The sequence below is a fragment of the Mustela putorius genome, unplaced genomic scaffold, assembly GCF_011764305.1.
Source record: "Mustela putorius furo isolate JIRA1106 unplaced genomic scaffold, ASM1176430v1.1 tig00003867_pilon_pilon_pilon, whole genome shotgun sequence".
Classification (NCBI taxonomy): Eukaryota; Metazoa; Chordata; class Mammalia; order Carnivora; family Mustelidae; genus Mustela; species Mustela putorius.
In genome coordinates, this window is record NW_025422019.1 from 30,459,033 (window position 1) to 30,481,452 (window position 22,420).

Sequence of the window (22,420 nt, forward strand, 5' to 3'; positions counted from 1 at the left end):
CAATCCTGGTTGTTTCTAGACCTGGGTATCTCCATCCAGTTCTCTTTTGAGGAGCATAAAAAACAGAATCATCATGAGATGCAGTAAATAACACCCATGGAGTTTGATTGTTTTTAAAATTGCAATTATAACTAATTAAATGCGAAGATGTGAACAGCTGCACAAGAATATTTAACAGCTTTCTTGGAGCCATCCCCACTTTTGATAGGACTTTTCAAAAGGCTACTTTATGGAAATACATAGTGAGTGGTTACTTTATATTTCACATAAGAAAGTAAGGAATCAGCCTGAGAATTGGCAAGAGATGAATTCTCTGTGTTTTCTGTGTAAGCCGCTCATTGTAGATCTCTTCAGCAGGTGGACAGCTGCAATACACAGCATAAGTAGGGGCCTGAGGCACTGCCAGGTGAGGCAAGATCCAGTCAAACTGGAGGACGAGGGCCCTCTCTGTGGAGGGTGTCACTTGAGCTCAGTCTTGAAAGAGGAACAGGACTTTTTCGTTTGGTATGCATATATTAAACTTGGACCCTGTATGCATCACTGTTAGAACTGGAACCCCTGGGTGAAATAAGTTAGGCCTTTCACCATGGGGGAGCTCACAGTGTGGTGGGGTAGGGGACTGATTCATCAATGGCCACAGTCCAGGCCAGGGGATGACCGACTATGGCCCATGGGACCCAAGTCAGCCTGCCACCTCACTCTGTGTGGCCCATGAGCTGAGAATGAGTTCTTTCTTTCTTTCTTGAGATTTCTTCATTTTAGAGAGCACACAGACATGGGTACAGGAGTTGGGGGAGGAGCAAAGGAGGAGAAACTCAAGCAGATTCTGGCTGAGTGCGGAGCTTCATGAGGGGGTGGGGCTCCATCCCATGACCTTGAGATTGTGACCTGATCGGAAATCAAGAGCCCCTTGGTTAAACAACTGAGCCATCCAGGTGCCCCAAGCTGAGAATGATTTTTGTAAAGCAGAGAGAAAACATAGATGGGTTATGGGATCTCCTACCACTGTCTATTTGTGTGTGTGTGTTTCTGGCCAAGGTGGTGCCTTTGTCTGGCCCTTTAGATGATGGCCTAGAGTTTTATGGGTTAGAACTGCAGTAGGCCCACAGGCTACAAGAACACAGCTAAATCTGACTGGGGAAGTCAGAGAATCCGCCCCCAGTCGAAGAGCTGCAAGAGCAAACATCTGATACCTCTCCTTGATAGGCCTTCAAGTATACCAGGTTTCCTATTATCCTTCCTTGATTTTTTTTTCTTTTAAGATTTAGTTGTTCTTACATCTGCTTCTTATAAAACATGGCTTTAGTTGCTCTTCTTGTCACTGTTTATTGATTGTGTTGTTCTTTGGCTCTGTTTCTCTGAAGCAGAGTTTCTTATGAAATCTATGGATGGGGCTTCAGGGGTTCTTTGAACCCCTAAACTGAAAGCAAACTGACGCACGTGTGTTTCCCTGGGCAGAGGGTTCATTAATCTGTCATCCGATTCTTAAGAGGTCTGTCATTCAAAACTTTTGAGAGAAACACTTTTAATTGGGTTTCTCAGAATGAAAATCAGTACTACTGATGGTGGTTCTAGCCCATGCAGAATTAAGCAGAGGTGTTGTGAATTCCCTTCTGTCGGTGCAGGCCAAGATTACAACAGCTTCGGTTACTCACGTGACATTGTGTGAGAAGCTCCCCTCAAAAGCACAGTGCACTTGAGCTATAGAAGCAGTTTCTCTCTTTAGGGCATACAGGCAATATGCGAGGGTATCAGCCTGGATGCTCAGGAGAGCAAGGTAGAGGAGAATTGAAGTGCTAACAATTTATGTGGAAGATGCAAGCTCCAAGTGTGAGTACGAGGTGGGGAGAAGGGGCCTCGGGAAGAGGGGCTGCTTGGGTCCTGGCTGGCACCTTTCCATAAGCCATGAAGAACTGTGTCTATCTCTCAGTAGCTTCTTCTCCTGGCTCAGCACCTCTCTAGGAGGGCTGCAGGGAGGGGCTATACCTCCGAATAGTCCCGAGTAGGGAGAAAGGAGGGTGGATCTACCTGTTGGCCTCACTCCCCATGTCCTTTCCTGCTGGTGGTTTTGTCCCATGAGGCGCCAGCTCTGCTTCCTCTGGAGCTGGCATCCTCCAGCCCCCAGGGCCTGCTCAGGAAGCTGGACACCGCACTGCACAGCGCGGTGCTAGTATGCAAGTGCAGGGGTGACCAGCAAAAGTGGAGACGATAGTCAAGGAGAAATTGGGGATGTACTTGATGGAATTAGAAAAGGTGCGTAGGCTTTGTTTCTAGTACTAGGGGAGGCAGAGCTCTGAACAAGCAACAGGTGGAATGGGGGGCAGAACCTTCCCGGCAGAGGAAAAATAAGAGAGCGGAGAGGCAAGAAGACAGTCCTGCTGAGGTTGTGTGTGCATCCTTCTGTGCGGCCATCTAATATTGTTAAGCCTCTAGTCTGTGCTAAGGCAGTGTAATGGGTGAACAAAAACAGACACGGTCTCATCTTTCACAGAGCTTAAGATCCGGTGCTGGAGACAGATATTAATCACTTAATCATACTAGCAAACGTAAAATTGCCTCTGTGTGAAGTGCTCTCAGGAGAGCGAAGAGTCGACTGCTCCGAGAGCCTTTATTAGATAGAGTTAAACACAGTGAGAGGTCAGAGAAGGCTTTCCAGGGAAAGTGGCTCATGGACCGAAATAGAAAAGATGGGTAAGAGTTAAAGGCAAGAGGAAGAGACGGGCAAGCTCTGTAGGTTGGGGGGCACCGTGCCCAGAGGCTCTGTGGTGGGATGGAACATGGTAAATGTGAACATGAGGAAGAAGGCCAGCGTGGCCAGAGCAGATAGAGCGCTGAGGAGAATGGTTGGGGAGGAGGTTGGGTATATGGGGCCAGGCCATGCCGGCTGTATGAAAGGAGTCCCACCTGTTTCTGAGGAGCAATGGAAAATTGTTAGAGAAATTTAAGTGAAATGTTGTAGTCATGCTGGCAGTAATTTGGAAGACCCAGGCAAGAGGACTGTAAGATATCGTAGACCCTCTGAGCTTCAGACTGTTATACGAGAAGTGTGGTTTTTTGGGGGGAGCTGGGGAAGGGCAGAGGGAGAGAGGAAGAGACTTTTTTTTTAAGATTTTATTTATTTATTTGATAAAGAAGTCACAAATAGGCAGAGAGACAGGCAGAGAAAGAGAGGGGGAAGCAGGCTCCCTGTGGAGCAGAGAGCCCGATGCAGGGCTTGATCCCAGGACCCTGAGACCATGACCTGAGCTGAAGGCAGAGGCTTAACCCACTGAGCCACCCAGGTGCCCCGAAAGAGAGACTCTTAAGCAGTCTCCATGCCCAGCACAGAGCCTGACTCTGGGTCAAGCTCATGACCCCAAGATCATGACCTGAGCTGAAATCAAGAGTCAGATGCTTAACTGACTGAGCCACCCAGGTGCCCCAAGAACTATAGTTTCTGGAGCCATTCCTGAGAAATCCCCAATATTAACCACCCCAAGGATATGTGAAAGAAAAGCAACTCCAGGAAGATCCCTCCAGTAACAAAAAATAGGCATTAGAGACCATTGGGCTAGTAGCTGTGGGAGACTCTTATACTTACTTGCTGGCCCAAAGGGCATTTTTCAAAGTGATGCAGAGCTTTTTCTAGACTATTATCTCTTAGATTTCCTAGACGCATTGTCAAGTAAGGCAAGAAACTAGAGGTACCCACATAGAAAGTTTTGTAACTTGGCTCTGGAATACAGATCTCTTCCTGAGGCCCTGCCCTGCCAGTGGTAACCCCAGGTGACGTCAGGTGAAGGGCTCCTCCCATGCAGTCCAGGGCTAGGACTGTACACAGGAGGGTGCACAATCCCACGTTCTCAGTGGTTCCTTGAGCCTCACTGTGCCCAAGCCCTCAACACCTATTCTGCTTCCAGGAGCTTTGGGGATCTTTGTGTGGCTTAAATATTCTGCACATTCAAAACCAAACAAAGCAGAAACCCCACGGTAAAGCAATTTGAGAAAGACCTTTTATCAGTCCAACTACCAAGTTACCTTTGGCTTGTGATAAACAGAATAACCCAAGTCATTAACCCAGGAGAAGGTATCTCTCAAGGGCAGCCTTTCTGTCTCCTGAAAAGCTTTGAGAGGAATTTAAATTAATTCTTATTTGGCAGGAACTTATTTGTGTCTTGTGATTACCTCCAGTCAGAACAAAGTGTCTGATGAGTACAGGAAGCCTTGGGATTGGGTACAGCAGGTTTGGCTGATTACAAATGTATGCATATGAGCCAGCGTGTGTGTGTGTGTGTGTGTGTGTGTGTGTGTGTGTGTGTGTGTGTGTGTTTTCTTTTCTAATCAAGTCAGCGATCCTAGCAGTCATGTGTTCTGAGCTGCGAGCAGTTTCGATTCTTCCTTTTTTTCTCAAGATATTTCTAGATGGCTGCAGGAGCACTGCTCCTGACCCATTAATCTGTGCAGTTTCAACGCACCAGCAGTAATGGGGTGATAGCTACATGCAAGCTTCTAATTCCTCACATTCCCTGGAGTGCTCAGCTTTTTCCTTTCTGAACTGGGCAGCTGCATGCGAGAAGTTGATTTAACACATCAAGTCTTGGATGTTCCTTCTAAAAGCTTTTAGGTGTACTCTAAATTGTTACGTCTTCCCAGGAAAACAGAGAAAGGAAGAAGGGCTGTTTCAAGGCTTTTATCTTCTTTTTGGGTCATGAACCCCTGTGAATCTGGTAATACCTCTGAACCCTCGCCTTAAAAGAATGTCTGGGCTCACCCTCTCTCTGCCTGTCTCTTTCTTGCTCTTAGTTCCAGGCTCCCCGTGATTCTGGAATTGTCGGACCTTTTGATTTTTCAAGACAAGTTTAGAAATGGAGATTTGTGTGATCTTTTTCCCCTTTACATTTTTAAAAAAAACCATGCAGCCAAATTAGTATCTCTCCAGGCCATGGTAGCTTCTAGAGAGTCATAAAATCTTCATCTTCCTTAGGGTCTCTGAGTTCCATGTGACTTATTGGTCTGTTTGGTTTGGCTTCACTTTTTCATGTGGGAGACTTTTCTCAAATGCCTGGTGATCCTTGGCTATCCTTGGCTAAAAATTCTGTGTCAGTGGGTGGGGTTTTCTTATAGGTGATGGATAGTGAGTATATATGGGTGTTTCTCTTTTCCAGAGAATTGTCCAGTCTCCCAAGGGAGGAGGGAGTGAGGTGGGGTATGAAGGGTGACAGGGAGGGAGAATGTATGTCTTTCCGTAGTTGGGTGCTACTGCTACAGGAGCAGTTGGTTTAGTGTGGTTTTCACGTCATCCCACGGCTCCTTTGTGCCCATTGCTTTTTGAATCCAGAGAATCCTCTTGTTCAATTTTTTCCAAAGCACAGAGTGCTTGTCTTCTATACATGCCTTGCCTATGTAGGGATGAGGAGAGGCTCTGGAGGTCGGAGTTGCTCTGTCTGCTTTTAAATAATCTCCGTTTTCAATCTAAGACCTTCCCTTGCCTTCTTGCCATCTGGTGTCTTTGGATTTGAACCTCTCAGGGCTTCTGCAGAATAAGTATCTTTTCAGTCTCTTTATCACTGGTTCCTTTCTCATGTTCTGCACATTCAGATCTCCTACCCTAAGCCCGAAAAGAGTTACCCCTCAGCTATTCTTTTAGGCATCAAGTTTCAACACTAAATAGTAGCTTAATGTGGCTGCTCTATTTTTCAGGCACGTCACATGTGACTTCCCCTGCTGTGATCGCTACTACTCCTTGAAAGCTCCTGACTTGTGATGTCTCTCAGTCCTTCTCTTTATCACACTCAGCTCCTGATGGTGGATTCTTGATCCTTGAATGTTCCTGTGGCTTCCTGCTCCCGGTGGCCCTTCCCCAGCCTTCTCCCTTGACTGAATCCAGCCCCTATAAATACCTGTTGGAGACGCTTAAGATGCCACAGAAACTCCAGGTTCACACGTTTAAAACCGAATCCATCTTCTCTCCCACAGCCAGCTCTTCCACCTGAGTTTTCCATGTTTGTTAAGGGTATCGCTGTCCTCCAACTCATTCAAGTTAAAGTCCTTGGGGCCATTTATTAGTTACTACTTTTCACCTCAGATTCTAATTCGTTGTAAAGTCCTGTTGCTCGAATCCTCACAGGGCTTCAGAACCTGTCTCCTTTTTGCATTTGCACTGTCCATCCTTAGGACCACAACAGCCCTGCTTGAATTATCATTCCTGTTGGCTTTATCCTCTCTCTAGTTGGTCTTCTACACCCATGACAGCCCAGTCCAGGTCTGATGACAGCAAAATGAACTGAAAGTTATTAAAAACTGCATATTTCTGGATACCTCCACTCAGTGATTAAAAAAAAATTTTTTTTTTAAATTATTTGACAGAGAGAGCCAGTAAGTGAGAACATACAAGCAGGGAGCAGCAGGCAGAGGCAGAGGGAAAGGAAGAAGCAGGCTCCCCACTGAGCAGAGAGCTTGACAGGGGGCTCCATCCCAGGACCCTGGGATCATGACCTGAGCCAAAGGCAGATGTTTAACCAACTGAGCCACCCAGGCATCCCTCCACTCAGTGATTGTGATTTGTTAGATCTGGGTAGGATGCAGGAATCTGAATTTTTAAAAATGCTTCCAGTGAGTAAAGCAAATTTAGAGCAATATTTGCTAAGTGTATTATTTCTTATTTTAACACAAAACCAATGCTATAGGGTTTTTACAGATATATATATGCCTATCTCTGCTTCTTTCTCTGTATAAACATGGACTAGAAGGATCTTCCCTGAAGGGTTTATTTCTGGGGGAAGAGAACAAAATGGAGCTCAAGAATGAAATGGTTTATTTCTCTTAAAAACTCTAAAGCCACAGTGGCAAAATACCAACATGATTTTATCATGGTTGGAGAATTGTTATATTGTTCGTACTTTTCCTTCTGTATTAAGCAGTCTTGAAACTCGACAGAGGACTTTGATGCATCCCCAGGGCTAGGTTCTGCAGCAGCATCTAAGTGCTCATCTCAGAGTGCAGGTGTGCCCACATCACACCTGTCTGAAAGCCTTCCCTATTTCCCAGCTCCTGCAGCGTCCATTTTGAATTCCTTGGCCTAACACTTGAGATGTTGGCTTACCTTCTTAGCCCTGCTTTTCATTACTCTCCACTCACTCCGTTGGGGGGGGGGGCCAGAAAGCTCTGCTCTTCATGGAAGTAGAAAAATGCATTTGCTTTCACTTGGTTCTTTTATGGATGCTGCTACTTCTGTATCTAGTTCTCTTTCCTGACTTACCACTCTGCACTCATCAAAATATTGTATATCCTTCAAGATCTCTCTTAAGTTCTACTTCTTTAGGAAACATTTTTTTCAAAACTTTTTTGAAAAAACTTTTTTTTCAAAACACCCTTTTCAAAACTTCCATTTCTGTATTTCCCCCAGAATTCCATCTTTACTTCTGCTGGGAATCTTATAGTACTGTATTAGTTAGTGTTACTCGCCTTCGTGCTTATCCCGTCCTCCCTATCCCAAATGGAAGCTGCTTGAAGGCAGAGACTGTATTATTTACTTATTTAATATACCTTTTATTGATCACTGTTTCTTTTTTCCAAAAGATTTTATTTATTTGTTTGTCAGAGAGAGACAGAGAGCATAAGTGGGCAGAGGAAGAGAGAGAAGCATGGTCCCTGCTGAGCAAAGAGCCCAGTGTGGAACTCGATTCCAGGACCCTGGGTTCATGACTTGAGCCAAAGGCAGCTGCTTCCCTGACTGAGCCACCCAGGTGTTCCTTGATCACATATTTCTGAGCACATGTTGCTGTGCTAAATATTGGAGAGGATGTACATATGAGTGAAGCAGGGTTCCATCCAGACTTGGTCATGAGGTTTGTGACATGTGTTCAGATCACTAAAGGGAAGAGAGTACAAGAATACACTATCTGTCTGGCAGGCTTCTAAGTTTTTTAAAAAAGAGGAATCCACTGTGGTTGATGAAACTCGTCAAAGACTTTGGGAGGAGTTGTCTTTTGAGTTGGGCCCTTCTATGAAGACACTGACAAGGGAATATATGTCAAGATAGAAGCTTTTTGAATTAATGAATAAATCCTAGGCAGAGGGGCTTGAAAGTCTTGGAGACCTTTGAGAATATACTTAAGAATACTCAGTAATTCACTTTGACTAGGCCCTAGACCAAGTGGAGGGTAGCTGTGAAAAATAAGACTGGGGCTCATTCTAGTAGACCTGGATGCTAGACCACCCCCGCAATTGGCCTTCATTTGGCGAGGTGCCGCTGAAAGTCTGTGGCCAGGGTTGTGGCATGATTGGGCTCTGTTTAAAGCAGCAACATGGGGGATGTTCTGTTAAGGAAGCTGGCAGAACAGTAGGAGACAGGGAGTTCAACCTGGGGCCAAGGTCGTCAGGCAGCAGGCATAGGAAAGAGGGGACAGGCATAAGCACTGTTGTAGGATAGAACTGAGTGAACTGTACTTCGTCACTACGGATTATGTAGCTGATGGGAACCAGGGAGCAAGTGGGTGAAGGCCCTTGAACATGGCTCAAAGAGTTCAACCTGGGTCCTGAGTAGGAAATGAGTCTATTAATATAAAAAAGAGCATTGGGAAGAAGAAGGGTTTTCTGGTACAGATGATGTGTTCTGACTTTGGATATTTAATGAGATTAATAGTAAACCCCCCCCCCCCCAACTAGATCTATTTTAAGTCCTAACCACTAGTACCTGTGAATGTGACCTTATTTGGAAATAGGGTCTTTGCCAATGTAATTCAGTGAAGGATCTCCAGATGAGCTCATGCTGGATTTAGGATGCGCCCGAGCCAATGATTGTTGTCCTCAGAGGAGAGAGGGAGATTTGGACAGAAACCCCGGGAAAGGGCAGGAGCAGACAGAGGCAGAGATGGCTGTTAAGTAGCTCCACACTGAGGAGTGTCAGCGGCCACCAGAGGGTAGGGGGACAGAGGCTCTCTGAGCTTTCAGAGGGCATCGGGCCCATGGACACCTTGATTTTGGATTTCTGGCCTTCAGAGCTGTGAGAGAATAAACATCTGCTGCCAGTCACTAAACTTGTAGTACTGTTATGGCAATCCTGGGAAACAGGCAGATAGGCTCAGATTTTAGAACAGGACAAGAATTTACCAACCTGGAAACTCCATCTGTACCTTTGTTGTTTGTATGGTCCACTGGATCCACTATGGACATTCATTGTGAAGATTCTGTTGCTGTTGTGAGTTTGGAAAGAGGGTGTATGGGTCAGGAGTGGGGAGGGAGTCGTGTTTTTGATTAGTTGAGGCAGATGCAGTGGATTTGCTTTCTTTCTTACCTTTTTTTTTTTAAGATTTTATTTATTTATTGTGAGAGAGAGAGAGAGAGAGAGCGCACGCACGTGCACAAGCAGGCAGTGTCAGGCAGAGGTGGAGAGAGAAGCGGGTTCCCTGCTGAGCAGGGACTCAATCCCAGGACCCTGGGGTTATGACCGGAGCTGAAGGAGCGGCTTAACCGACTGAGCCACCCAGGCGTCCCTGGATTTGCTTTCTTACAGGGAATGCTATTTCAAAAGAAAGAGGCAATCAGTAATTGAGCTTTTGCCAAGTTTCTATTTTGTGTCCGACACTAAGCTAGGGCCCGACAAGGATAGAAGAGTACGATTTCGTGTTGACTCTTGAGGAGCTCACAGCTCAATAACTGAAACAGAGCCATTAGCAAGGGGAATGTGTCATCAGTTGTTAAGCGGTGTCAGGAAGATTGCACTGGATAAGGAACCTTGCTTTATTTATTTTTTTTATTAATTGGATACTTAAAAAATTCATCACTGAGTTTGAGGTTCTGTGACAAAGTCAACAGGATGTGTCCCTTAATTCCATTAAGGTCAAATTACCCTTTGGTTGAAGGCATGGCACGTGCTGATTTAACAGCGGAGCCCTGGAATTTGTAGGCTGAGAAATCATCCTTTCTTTTTTTCACTTCCTTGCTAGGGAAATGGTGTGCAGCCCACAGAATCAGCGGGTTGGGGGGTGGGGCACAATCCCCCTCCATTAATGGGAACTGAATAAATTCAAGTACTGTCTTATCTAAATGGTTTGACAAGTTCCCATTGGCCTGGCTAATTGCATCAGTCTGCTCTCCTTTTTCTTCCAGTGGCTGGGGCTTGGCAGGCTCGAGTGTGAGCTTGAGTGTTAGTGGTCCCTGCTGCTGTAATGCACTCTGGATGATGGAATCCCCCACTCCATTACTGCGGTCTGGAGAGGACCCCAGGAGCCTTGTCTGCTAACCCTGGAGTGCTCGGTGACATTCGTTCTAATAGGAGATTTCTTATTTGTTTCTGGACCTTCCAGGCAAAGCCTTGTCAAGCTTGTGTTGGCTTGGGAAGGTGGCCAGAGCAAGACCAAGGAGCCTGAGGAGGGTAATGGAAGTGGGACATGAGGACAAGCTCGGTGGTTCCTTGTGCTTCCTCTGTCACTGGTGACTTAACCACCAACAGTCCAATCCATCTTGTATGACTGCCCCGTCCCCTGATGAGTACAACACAGTCCCTTTCAAGCCATAGCACCTGGAGCCAGACCCAGTGCCTACCTACTACAGGCCAAATGTTATCTACGCAGAGTGGAAATTTAGCTTTGGTGTTCATGGCTCCCAGTACTAACAAAGATGTCAGTCGGCTCTCCTGTATGAACGTCTCTAGGGAAGGAGAAAGTAATTACTGGTGAATCAAGTCTTAAGGCAACTGGGAGTCCTCTTATCCCTGATAATCTCTTGCTCCGGACTCGTTTCTGAATGTGCAAATCTCTCTGGTCCCCAACCTCTCCTTTTCTTTTTAGGAAGAGAGAGAATTAAGGTTGGTTAAAGCATCTGAGCCAGCCTTGAGTATTGAGGCATGAGAAATGAAGATTCGGTTTCTGGACACAGTATTCCCAAGATTGTTTGCAGGGTGACTTCTGGTTAGCAGAGAGCATTTGGGAAAGACAGAGAAAGTTCCTATAGTTTTGGAGGTCAGAGGTCTTGGGGCAGGCACTGGTGCCCTGTTTTAGAGTAGGGTTCTTCAGGGTATCTGTGAGGTGTTCCTACTTGTCACTTCTTTGGATTTCTAGATCACCCTGGTTGGAGATAAGGAAATGAATGAAAGCGAGCCCCTTGGCAGGTAGGAGACAGAGTGTCCCTGTCACCTGTACAGTGTCCTCCCTGGAAATGTAGGCGTTCAGAGAAGGAAAAGGGGAAGGGCTGCCATAGCAAGTACCAGAGACTTGGTGGCTTAAACAATAGAAACCTCTTACTTCACAGTTCTGGAGCCTAGAAGTCTGAGATTAAGGTGTGGGCAGGTATGGTTTCTTCTGAGGCCTTTCTCCTCAACTTGCAGATGGTCATCTTCTCTCTGTGTCCTCACACGGTCTTCCCTCTGTACATGTCTGTGTCCTAATTACCTCTTATAAGAACAGCAGTCATGTTGGGTGAGGGTCCACTCTAAGGACCTCATTTTAATTTAATGACCTCTAAGGATCTTGTATCTAAATATAGTCACCTTCCAAGGTACTTGAAGGTGGGGGAGTTAGGATTCCAACATATGAATTTTGGAGGGAAGAGTGGAAACTAAGCTATGGTGTTCATGGCTCCCAGTACTAACAAAGACCTCAGTCAGCTCTCCTGTCTGTGTTCTGTGTCCACACGAAAGAGGATACAATTCAGCCCTTAACAGAAAGTAATTGGCATTCTACCAGGTTCAAGTTTAATTTTATAACTTCTGATGAACTCTGATTGTCTTATCAGGGTTCTTTAAAAAAAAAAAAAAAGACTTATTTATTTGAGGAGGCAGCTGGGGGCAGAGGGAGAGGGAGAGAGAAACCCAAGCAGACTCTGCATTGAGCACAGAACCTGACCTGGGGCTTGATCTCATGACCCCAGGATCACGACCTGAGCTGAACTCAAGAGTCAGACAGTCAGCTGTCTGTGCCACTTGGGGACCCACCTTATCAGGATTCTTGATTTGATCCATTTGAAAATGGATCCAAGCTATGGGAAGATATTTTTGAGGGTGTTTGTGGATGTGCATGAGAAAGGTTTAATGAACTTAACCCAAGTTGGAGGATCCGAATGACTATCAGAGGTGAGATTTTCATACTCCAGTTGTGCCCCTCAGCCACTTCCAAAATGCCTATTAATGATGCCCTGAGAAGAGGGGTAGAGTAATGACTTAGGACAGAGACCTAAGTGTCTTCTCCTTCTGAGGTTTCCCAATTAGGCTAATTTTGGGATCTTTGTATTAGCATCCTACTTTTAGCCTGTTTGGGGCTGGCTTCTACAACGCATAGAAATGTCTCCTGTTTCAGAGGCAATGGATTGTTCAACTGTATACTAAAAAGAACAATTTTTTTTATTGTGTTATGTTAGTCACCATACAATACATTGTTAGTTTTTTAAATTAACATATAATGTATTATTTGCCCCAGGGGTACAGGTCTGTGAATCATCAGGCTTACACATTTCACAGTACTCACCATAGCACATACCCTCCCCAATGTAGTTTTTGATGTAGTGTAAAAAGAACAATCTTAATCGTGTTCATTTTGTTTTGATCTGCAAAAAACTCTTGCTTCAAAATCGGTCTTAAAAAACATATAGGAGAAACTGAAGGCTAAATTCTGTATTTTTCTAAAACCACCTTGGTTGGTTGAGTGACATATTCCCAGTTAGCTGAATACAAAAGTAGTAATGAAGTTCAGCTCAGCCAATTGTTAACAGTCTGGGATGACAGCAGATCCTCCCAGCTGAGAAGTTTATGCTGAGCAAAGTGACCCAAATCCTCTCTGGCTCTTGATTTTTGCTTGCAATTCCCTTGTCAGTGTGCAGAAATGGTGGTTTTTCATCAACTTCCTGTGGACATCTTTTGATGACTCACACTGGGCCACTTTTGTGAATTCAGGTGTGTGGTGGCATCCCTCCCAGTTCCCACCATCTGCTCTTTTATATGCTCTAACGGTGAAACCCAGAGTGGAATGCTCGTTCTCGAGTTCTCTTTCAACTATTAAATCGTCTTGGTGGCGAGGTGCTGTGGGCTGCCTATGACCCATGTGTCTACACAGAAGACTTGTTCCTTTAGGGGCATGTCTAGGAATTAAAAAGCTGATGGATGGCAAGCCAGTTAGAGGGAAGATGATTTTCTAGCTGATTTTGTGAGGGTATTTTATCTGTAGGGACAGAAAGTAGTGCTTCACAGGACTGCAGTTTCTCTGACTTCTTCACATCAGCTGTTTAGATGGAAGCTCAGTATCCCTGGGGGAGGGGGTCAAGAATAACACGTGGTAAGCTTTAGGCACCGGGATATGGAGCGTTACAGAGCACACGGGCCACATAGTAGGGATATTTGAATCTCGCTTCAGCTTTACACATGAAGAACAGTAATTAAGATTGTGGGGCAGATTTACCTAACCCTTAGGGAAGAGAAACTTAGACTTTTATTTTCTTGTTGCTGCTACTGATTCTGAAGGTAGGATTTATACAATTAATTGATTCCTTGTGGAGTAGCACTTCTTGACTCTGCCATAGTACTGTTCTCAGAATAAAGTGAGTGTCTAAATAATCAGACTTGTTACACTGTAGATATTCAGTAATTGTTGAGTTAATTACATTAAAGATCATTCCAGGATAAACGCTATGTGTATACTAACAGTGGAATATTACTCAGCCATGACGAGAAGAGGAATTCTGGTACATGGTACAACGTGCATGAACCTTGAAAACATTATGTTAGGTTAAATACAGGCACAAATGGGCAAAGATTACACGATTCCACTTACATGAGGGTCCTCAAATCAGCAAACTCAGAGACAGAAAGTATAATAGTGGTTATCAGGGGCCGCAGGGGATTAGGTGCTGGGTTATGGACATTGGGGAGGGTACGTGCTATGGTGAGTGCTGTGAATTGTTTAAGACTGATGATTCACAGACCTGTGTCCTGGAAGCAAATAATACATTCTATTTTAATAAAAATAAATAAATAAAGTGAGCTAAATTTTTTTAAAAATAGTTAAAATAGTAAATATTATGTATATTTTACTGTCATAAAATTTTTTTAAAAAATTGATTCTAGGGGCGCCTAGATGGCTCAGTCATTAAGCATCTGCCTTCAGCTCAGGTCATGATCCCGGGGTCCTGGGATCAAGCCCTGCATTGGGCTCCCTGGTCTGTGGGACACCTGCTTCTCCCTCTCCCACTTTCCTAGCTTGTGTTCCCTCTCTTGCTATCTCTCTCTCTCTGTCAAATAAATAAACAGATCTTTAAAAAAAAAAAATGATTCTAATGCAAGAAGGCTATTTAAGACTTCTACAAATGCAAACCTATAAAAATGAAACCTTACCTTTCTCAGATGTGTGACCTGAACTTATAACCTTATCTGAGGGCAGTTTTGCTGTGGATCTGCGCCCGATCAACAGTAGAGAAAACCTTTGTTTCAGGCAATTGCCAGGGACCACAGCCTCAGACAGTGTAGCCCACTTCCCACCTGGCCTTTCATTGGGAGAAATGGTATTTCTGGGAAATACCTCAAAGGAGATAGGGTTCACTCATTCTAATTTTTAATCCCTGGATTAAGCCAAATGATCAGACAGCTGTGTGCTAGGGCCTCTTTTTGGCCTCGCTATATCACTTCAGTGAGATGTGCTTTGGCCTCCTATCTCAGCCTGAGGGATGCAGTAAGAAGCAGTATAGCAGACTCCCTACTACATAGAGTGAGAGGCACTTCTAATTAATTACTTTCCCTCCTGACCCTTCAGTGTGGGTGATAAAGGATGCTTTAAGAACATACCAGGGCACTTGGGTGGCTCAGTGGGTTAAGCCTCTGCCTTTGGCTCAGGTCATGATCTCAGGGTCGTGGGATCGAGTCCCACATCGAGCTCTTTGCTCCACAGAGAGCATGCTTCCTCCTCTCTCTCTCTGCTTGCCTCTCTGTCCACTTGTGATCTCTTTCTGTCGAATAAATAAAATCTTAAAAAACAAAACAAACAAAAAAAGTACCCTAGGAAGGAAAGGTTAACCCCTTGGGAGAAATTTCTTAATAACAAGAAAAAGCTAACACTCTTGAAGTGTGTACATTATACTTTATATCTTTGAGTTAGTGTGATTGTGTCTCTTCATTGCTTTGGCCACTAGGATGCTTAGAACCTAATTTATGAACCACATTAAGTAATAGTTTAATACTTACAAAATGCATTTCTGTGGACTATTCCTCATGCTCTGGCCTCTTTTTTTTGTATTGTTTGCTTCATGTCGTATATGTGTTTTATAAATTAACACATTCTTTTTTGATGTTAGATGGTGTATTAAGGTTCTCCAAAGAATCCTGACCCATAAGGGGTGTGTGTGTGTGTGTGTGTGTGTGTGTGTGTGTGTATATGTGTGTGTGTCTAGTGAGTGACCAGTAGATAGATCAATTTTTTTTTTTTTTTACAGATTTTATTTGAGAGAGAGAACACATACAAGACCAAGCATGAGCAGGGGCAGAGGCAGATGGAGAAGCAGGGAGCCCGACGTGGGACTCTACCCTAGGCCCCTGGGATCATGGCCTGAGCCAAAGGCAGACCCTTAATAGACTGAGCCACTTGGGCACTTGATTTTTAAAGAATTGGTTCCTATGATTATGGAGGCTGGCAAGTTTAGAATTTACAGGGCAGGCCAACAGGCTGGAGACCCAGGGAAGAGTTGATGTCACAGCCTTGAGCCCAAAGGCTTCATCAAGGCCGACTTTCACCCTCCTGAAAGAAACTGAGCCTTTCCTCTTAAGGCCTCCACTGGTCAGATGAGGCCTGTGCACACTATGAGGGGTAATCTCCTTTACTCAGAGTCTACTGATTTAAATGTTAGTCACATTTAAAAATACCTCTACAACAATATCTGGACTTGGGTTTGACTGAACAACTGGGCACCATAGTCCCGTCAAGTTGATTAAACACAAAACCATCACAGATGAGGGCTATAAAAATACAGTAGAATTTCCTTAAAACAGGCCATAACTGGGGTCTCTTACATGTGCTGCTTTGAGTGCATGTAGAAGAAGCTTGCATTTCCCTCCCACCCCCTCATCTAGGTTCAAGTCTCATGTTGTCATCATTTCATCAGCTGGTGGGGCTGTCTTCCAAAGAGCAGGGTTAGTTTCATGGCATAGAGTCTTCATTGTGTGTGGATGTGTGGAGTGTGAGAATGTGTGAATGCTCTGACCTGCCGGCCTACCCTGATGTATGTAAGTGTTACACAGAGTTCTGCCAGCTCCTTGGTAAACAGCCATTTTTGTTGAGGGATGTGATGAGGTATATGATTTCACCAATTATTACCATTCCCAATTAGACGGCCCCAGGTGTGTGCTAAGAAAATGTTAGCTCACTGTCTGTAGCTCGAACAGCCCCACCTGACTTGAGTCCAGGGATTTTGTGCAGATGATATTGTGCAGTGATTATGTTGCTGCTGTTGTAGTCTGAAAGGTCTTCAGACACCTGGAGACCTGCTTTGGACTAGGAAGCATTCCAGTTGTTGAGGAATGTAACGCATCGCCTGCCGTAGTTCTTACCTTACCTTTTTATCTTTGGTAGGCTGGTTACCTTGTGTGGGCAGAGACCTCTTCACGGTCAGTTGAGAGAGGAGTCTGACCACCGCGTTCTCTCCGGAGGTAAGGATGGAAGCGACAGACATTGGCTTTTCATTTTGGGAGCTCTGGGTAGGGTGACTGGGGATCTGGGCAGACTCTGGGAATCTTGGGACTCTATCCTTTACCTGTCTCCTGGGTGATTTGCCAGACTTTCTAGCCCATCTTCACCATGTACTGCTCGCTCTGGTTCTGGGACTTGGGAGGCAGATTGTTGCTTAAGTTATATTTCTGGTGAACCTAAGGAGAGAGTCCCCATGCCCAGGGAATGATCAGTGGGCGAAAGACTCCTCTGTTTCCCACATAATACACTAATTTGGTCAGTTACAAGAGAATGTTCCAGAATTACTATCCCAGCAATGGGGACAGGAATATGTGGGGGATAGGGAGTAAAGCTCAGAAGTGTCTAGATCAGATGAAACATATTGCTGAGTCTACTTAGGAAGTGCATACAATAATTATTCAGCATTTGTAATTATAGGACATTTGAATGTTAAGGATTAGAACAATTTTCCTGATCCAAAACAGAACGAAAGTGTTACTCCAACAGAGAAGAGGAAACAGCATCTATTTGGGCATGTTTAAAGTTGAATGTTTTACTGATGATTGCTTTTCACTTCATTCATGTGGCCTTTCCATTTTAGGTGAGGTGCTTAATACACATGTTGACCAGATTCAGTTGTTGGACCTATCTTTCTTTTCTCAGTGAAAAAACTGTACTGAGGTCTGGTTTTCGCTGGTCAGGCTGCCACGTCCGGGGAATGTCTTTTTGAGGAATCAGGGACCTGAGTCTGGACTGCTAAGAAGTCTTCTTCCTGGTGTGGGCTATTGGCTTCCAGCCAGAAGCCCTCTGCTTTGCAAACAGACCTCCCACCTTGCCTCTAATGGGTGGGAGAGGCAACTTGTAAAGGAAGTTGTCTGAGCTGATTGGGTTGTGAAATGATGGGCCCAGAAATCTTGTTTCTTGTCTAAGGAGCAGGTAGAATTATTAGCACTCATGTTTGTTAAAGATAATTACCAGTTTCAAGCACAAAGCAGAATTCTGTAGGATAGGATATCTACTGAGATGGTTTACTGCTTGCCTTTTTTTTTTTTTTTTTTTTTTAAAGGATGACATTGTATTCTCCTAATTAGGCCTAAAAAAACAAGTAGGAATCTGTATGTTATCACCATTTCCCTTCAGGCATATTGGGTGGTATGCAAGCTGTTACTTCCACCCAAGAGTCTATTATTAATAAACCCAGAGAGTATGGAGCTCAGAGAAGGGTTGGTCCAGCAATGAGATGTGTGGAGAGAACTGGGCTATCTTCCAAAGCAAGGAATCTTAATGCCTTTTTAGTTACAGTGTTAAACACAGTGCTAGGAACGTCCTAATACGGATAATCATAAGAATGATGATAACAGTGGCAATAAAAAATAATAACTGAAATTAGCCATCTCTATCACCATCACCGTGACAGCTATCATTTGCTGGCTCCTACTTTCTGCCAAGGACTGGATTAAACATTTCGTTTGCATTATTTTCAAACTGCATGGCATTCCTATGAATATCCACCTTTTAGGGTTGAGGAAACTGAGGTTTAAAGATTGATTTGTTTGAAATAGAGGAAGAGTGTACATAGGCGTGTAGGTGAGCAAAAGTGGGGCAGGGGCAGAGGAGAAGAATGTCAGGCAGGCCCCCCGCTGAGCATGGAGTCCCATCTCTCAATCCTGAGATCAGGACCTGAGCCGAAATCAAGAGTCAGGCACGTAACCGACTGAGCCACCCAGGCATTCCCAGGAACCTGAGGTTTTAAAAAGTAGGTATGTTGCCTAAAATTAGATCGCCAAGCCAAAAGGGGGCAGATCCGGAATACGACCGACTGAACAGCACAGAACAGGGGCCAAGCACTGTGAGGTTTTGAGGCACATGCCGATATGCAGGGCTGGCACTCTACTTGACTTTCACACTTGCCCCTGCTCACATGCCCTCTGCCCTCTGACCACCATTGACATTGTGTCTCTTCTTCATTGATGTAGCCAAAATATTAAAAAATATGTAAGCAGTTCAAGAATGTTGAAGGATATTTGGCATGTAGGGAATAGCAGAAAGAATAAAGAATAAAACTCACCCAGTGAGGGGTGCCTGGGTGGCTCAGTCGGTTAAGTGTCTGCCTTCAGCTCAGGTCATGATCCCAGGGTTCTGGGATTGAGACCTGCATCGGGCTCTCTGCTCACCAGGGAGCCTGCTTTTCCCTCTCCCCCTGCTTGGGCTTATGCATGCTCTCTTTCTCGCTGTCAAATAATAATGATGATGATGATGATGATAATAATAATAAGTCACTCGGTGTTTAAAAATAATGCCAGCTTTATAGTCATGAACATGTTAGTGTGTTTTGCTGCTATTTTTACCTTTGTGTAGTTTGTTACTATAAACTTTTTGTAGTTTGTGTTGTTACTACATATTAAAGTTTTGAAATTTAAATGTAACCTACATATTTTCTTGTGCCTTTGTCTTATAAGCATGTTTTAATGGCTGTTTGAACTCTCAAGTGTATATGATTAGAGGGCTCTTAAGTTTTTTCCACAAGAAGTTGTATTCTTGAATTGTTCCCATATGACAAGTGCAAAGTTGCTGTTGTTGTTGTTGTTTTAAAATTTATTTATCTCAGAGAGAGGGAGAGAGTGCATGTGTGTGTGCATGCATCGGGGGAGGGGCAGAGGCAGAGGGAGTGAGAATCTCTAGTAGACTCCCCACCAAGTACAAAGGTTGATCCCACAACCCTGAGATCATGACCTGAGCCAAAACCAAGAGTTGGAGGCCAACCGAGTGAGCCACCCAGGTGCCCCAAGCACTGAATTTCTCCCCACTGTATTGGATGGTCAGGGACTGTCTACTGCCAGAGGAGTTGGAATTGTGGGGTGTCTATACCCCCTTACACTGTAAACACCTTGTATCTTGAGAGGGTCTCTATGGGGTTGGTCCAAGTCCTGCTGGCTTGGAACTCGGAAGACCCAGGTTTGGGGCTGCATTGAAACCGGTTGTTGAGTCCTTGTGTAAATTACTTCATTTTAGCATCTTCATCTGTGGGCCAGTTATATCTAGTTAGCTCTGCAATTCCATTAAAACAGGGTTTTCTGTAGCCTCTTAATTTTTAATTGGATCAGTTCCAATTGATGCAGCAATTCAGGTGGGCTCAGCTGGGTTACTCTGAATTACTTCAAGCAGGGAATTTTGTTTTTCAAGTTGACCAGTCCTATAATCTCTTGGAACATGAAATGTCTTGACTACCTTTATATAATCCTTGCTGTCTGCACTTCTCTGCTTTCCCCCCGCCCCCACTTTCTCATGCCTAGACACCCACAGTACTAAATGGTACAAAGTATGTGCTCAACAAATATGGGATGAATAAATAAATACACGGACAGATGAAAGCTACTAATCTTTACCTAAGAAACTTTAGCACTATGGGTCATCCAGATGATCAGATTAATAAGATTGTATTCATTTAGCTGTGGTGGCTTTGCTTTTAACGGACAGGAACTTAAGCTTCCAGAGTTTCTCATAATGTGTTTCAGGGTGATTTTCCTACAAAGTTAATTATCACTTCTTCCCATGTGTTACAGATGATAGAATACTGATCCATGGAACTTGGTATTTTTTTTCCCTTTGTGTTGTGGGTTGGGAGTGTTTTTTTGCTTAGGTCATAGCAAAATCAAAGCTTAGAATGTAATCATTCGTTTGATGTGAGCATCAGAAAAAAAATGAAGATGTTCTGGGCTCCCTGCTTTCTTTTCTTTTTTTTTTTAATTTTTTATTTTTTATAAACATATATTTTTATCCCCAGGGGTACAGGTATGTGAATTGCCAGGTTTACACACTTCACAGCACTCACCAAAGCACATACCCTCCGCAATGTCCATGACCCCACCCCCTTCTCCCAACCCCCCTCCCCCTTTTTGGAGCTACATAGCTGGACCACGGGGATCACATGGTTGGTTCTGACTGGCTCTCCCTGCTTCTCACTTGGTGAGGTGGACCCTGAATCAGTTTGCTCTTGCCTTGAAGGCATCTACCTACCTCACTGTGCAGTATTTAAGACACATGGTATAAAGCTACTTCCAAGGAAGCCAAATCTTGCCATTTTAGGACCTGGATTGTATTGTGGGCTAAAAGGAACAAAATCCTCTGTTTCTATACTTAACCCCCACCCCCCACCTCCACAGAGACCTAATTTGGCACCTACCTTGGCACAGAAAGCTTGCCTCTATCTCCCCAGATTTGATCGTTAATCAACCTTAGCTTTTCCCAAGTTTGTAGGCTGACTGTGGTGGCTTTAGTGGGCCTAGGTGAGTGGGATGAGAGCTTGGCAGCACCAAGTCGCTGTTGGTAAGCCTGCTGACAGACAGACAAGTGGCCTGGTTTCCTGTGTGTGTTTGTGTTGGAAATGCTGTTGGTAATAAAGCCTCATTTGTTTGGGGCTCTGTATCAGTTATCTGTTGCATAATAAGAAACCACCAGAAACTCAGTGGCTTAAAACAACAACTATTTTATTTGCTCATGATTCTGCGGGTCAGCAATTTGGGCTGGGCTCTGCCGGTCTTGCCTGGGATCCCTCATGCCAAATAGACTTCACCTCCTAATGGAAAAGGTGCAAAGAATTCATGGCCATGTGAAATTTACCCTAGGTTCTTAACTTTGATATGAAACCAATCTGAAATTAATTTAGTTTACAATTATTTTGTCTTAAGCCATCCCGGAGTAGGGATGGTGTTGTCAGCCTATCTGAGAGAGTTCTGGAAAATGGAGGTCTGCTGTGTAACATGTTCAAGAATATAATGATAATAATAACGATAGCAATAATAACAGCAAATGTTAATATTGTTCTTACTAATATGAAACACTGTTTTAAATCCTTTACATGTAATAACACATTTGTTCATTACGCAGTCTTATGAATATGTTTTTATCCCCATTTTATAGGTGAGAAAACCAAGGCACAGAGAGGTTAAGTAACTCCCACCAATGCTATCAGGCTATTAAGTGGCAGAACTGGGATTCTACCCAGGCCAACTGTCACCAGAGTCTGCATTAACCCCAGGTGCCTCTCAGGTTAACGGAAGTGAAATCCTCCTGACTCTTAATAGAGTTCTCTCTTGGGACATATACTATTTCTAGAGGCAGGGGATTGGCTATTTGGAGAGAGACACAGCCTTTCTGGGTACACCCATGTGGTCCAAAGTGGATCTGATTACATTGTAGGAGACCCTAATTAGAGAAGGTAAAGACATTCAGATCCCACGGAACAGAGAGGGACTCTTAGTGTGCATGTGTGGAGGTGTCCAGTAACGCTGGCGCTCACGGCCATGGTGTCACTCTGTTCATTTTCTGGGGAGATATTTGAAGAATGAGAATATTTAATAATGTTGTTGCTTCAGGTGATCAGAGAGCCTAAGCTCAAAAGAAAAAAAATATATTTAGCTTATTATTTAGGGATGACCTCAGGGAAAAGGTAGGCTCACAGCTCTTTTACATAATGTTTGTGGAACAGCATTCAGTGCAATCTCCAGGCAGTCCCCGGTGGCACAAGGAAAGTAAGTGACAAGTCTCACCAACATTTATAAGGTTACCCTTGTCGCCACAGATGAAGTGGCCCATAGCCCCTTCCTTAGTCTGATAGGCGTGGGGCACATTTAGGGGCCAGGACACACAGTTGCCACTAGAATGGGGGAGAGACTCCCCGTCTAAGACAGGAGGGCAGTTATTCTAGCCATCTAGCCTCTTCTCTCCATCAAATCTCCTGTTGCCTCTGGGCTCCGCAGGTAGCCTCCTCCTTCTGATGTCCTTGTCCTCCTCCTAGGACT

General features: G+C 44.4%; 1 protein-coding gene across 5 annotated transcripts in view; it reads left to right on the forward strand.

Annotated features, from left to right (window-relative positions):
* The window catches only part of LYPD6B (LY6/PLAUR domain containing 6B), a 179,658-nt gene that overhangs the window by 110,707 nt on the left and 46,531 nt on the right, over positions 1–22,420 (forward strand). For all 5 annotated transcript variants that reach the window (XM_045066481.1, XM_045066482.1, XM_045066480.1 and 2 more), the window contains one exon: positions 16,524–16,600. The gene's annotated coding sequence lies outside the window, so the exon portion shown is untranslated. The remainder of the gene's footprint in view (positions 1–16,523; positions 16,601–22,420) is intronic.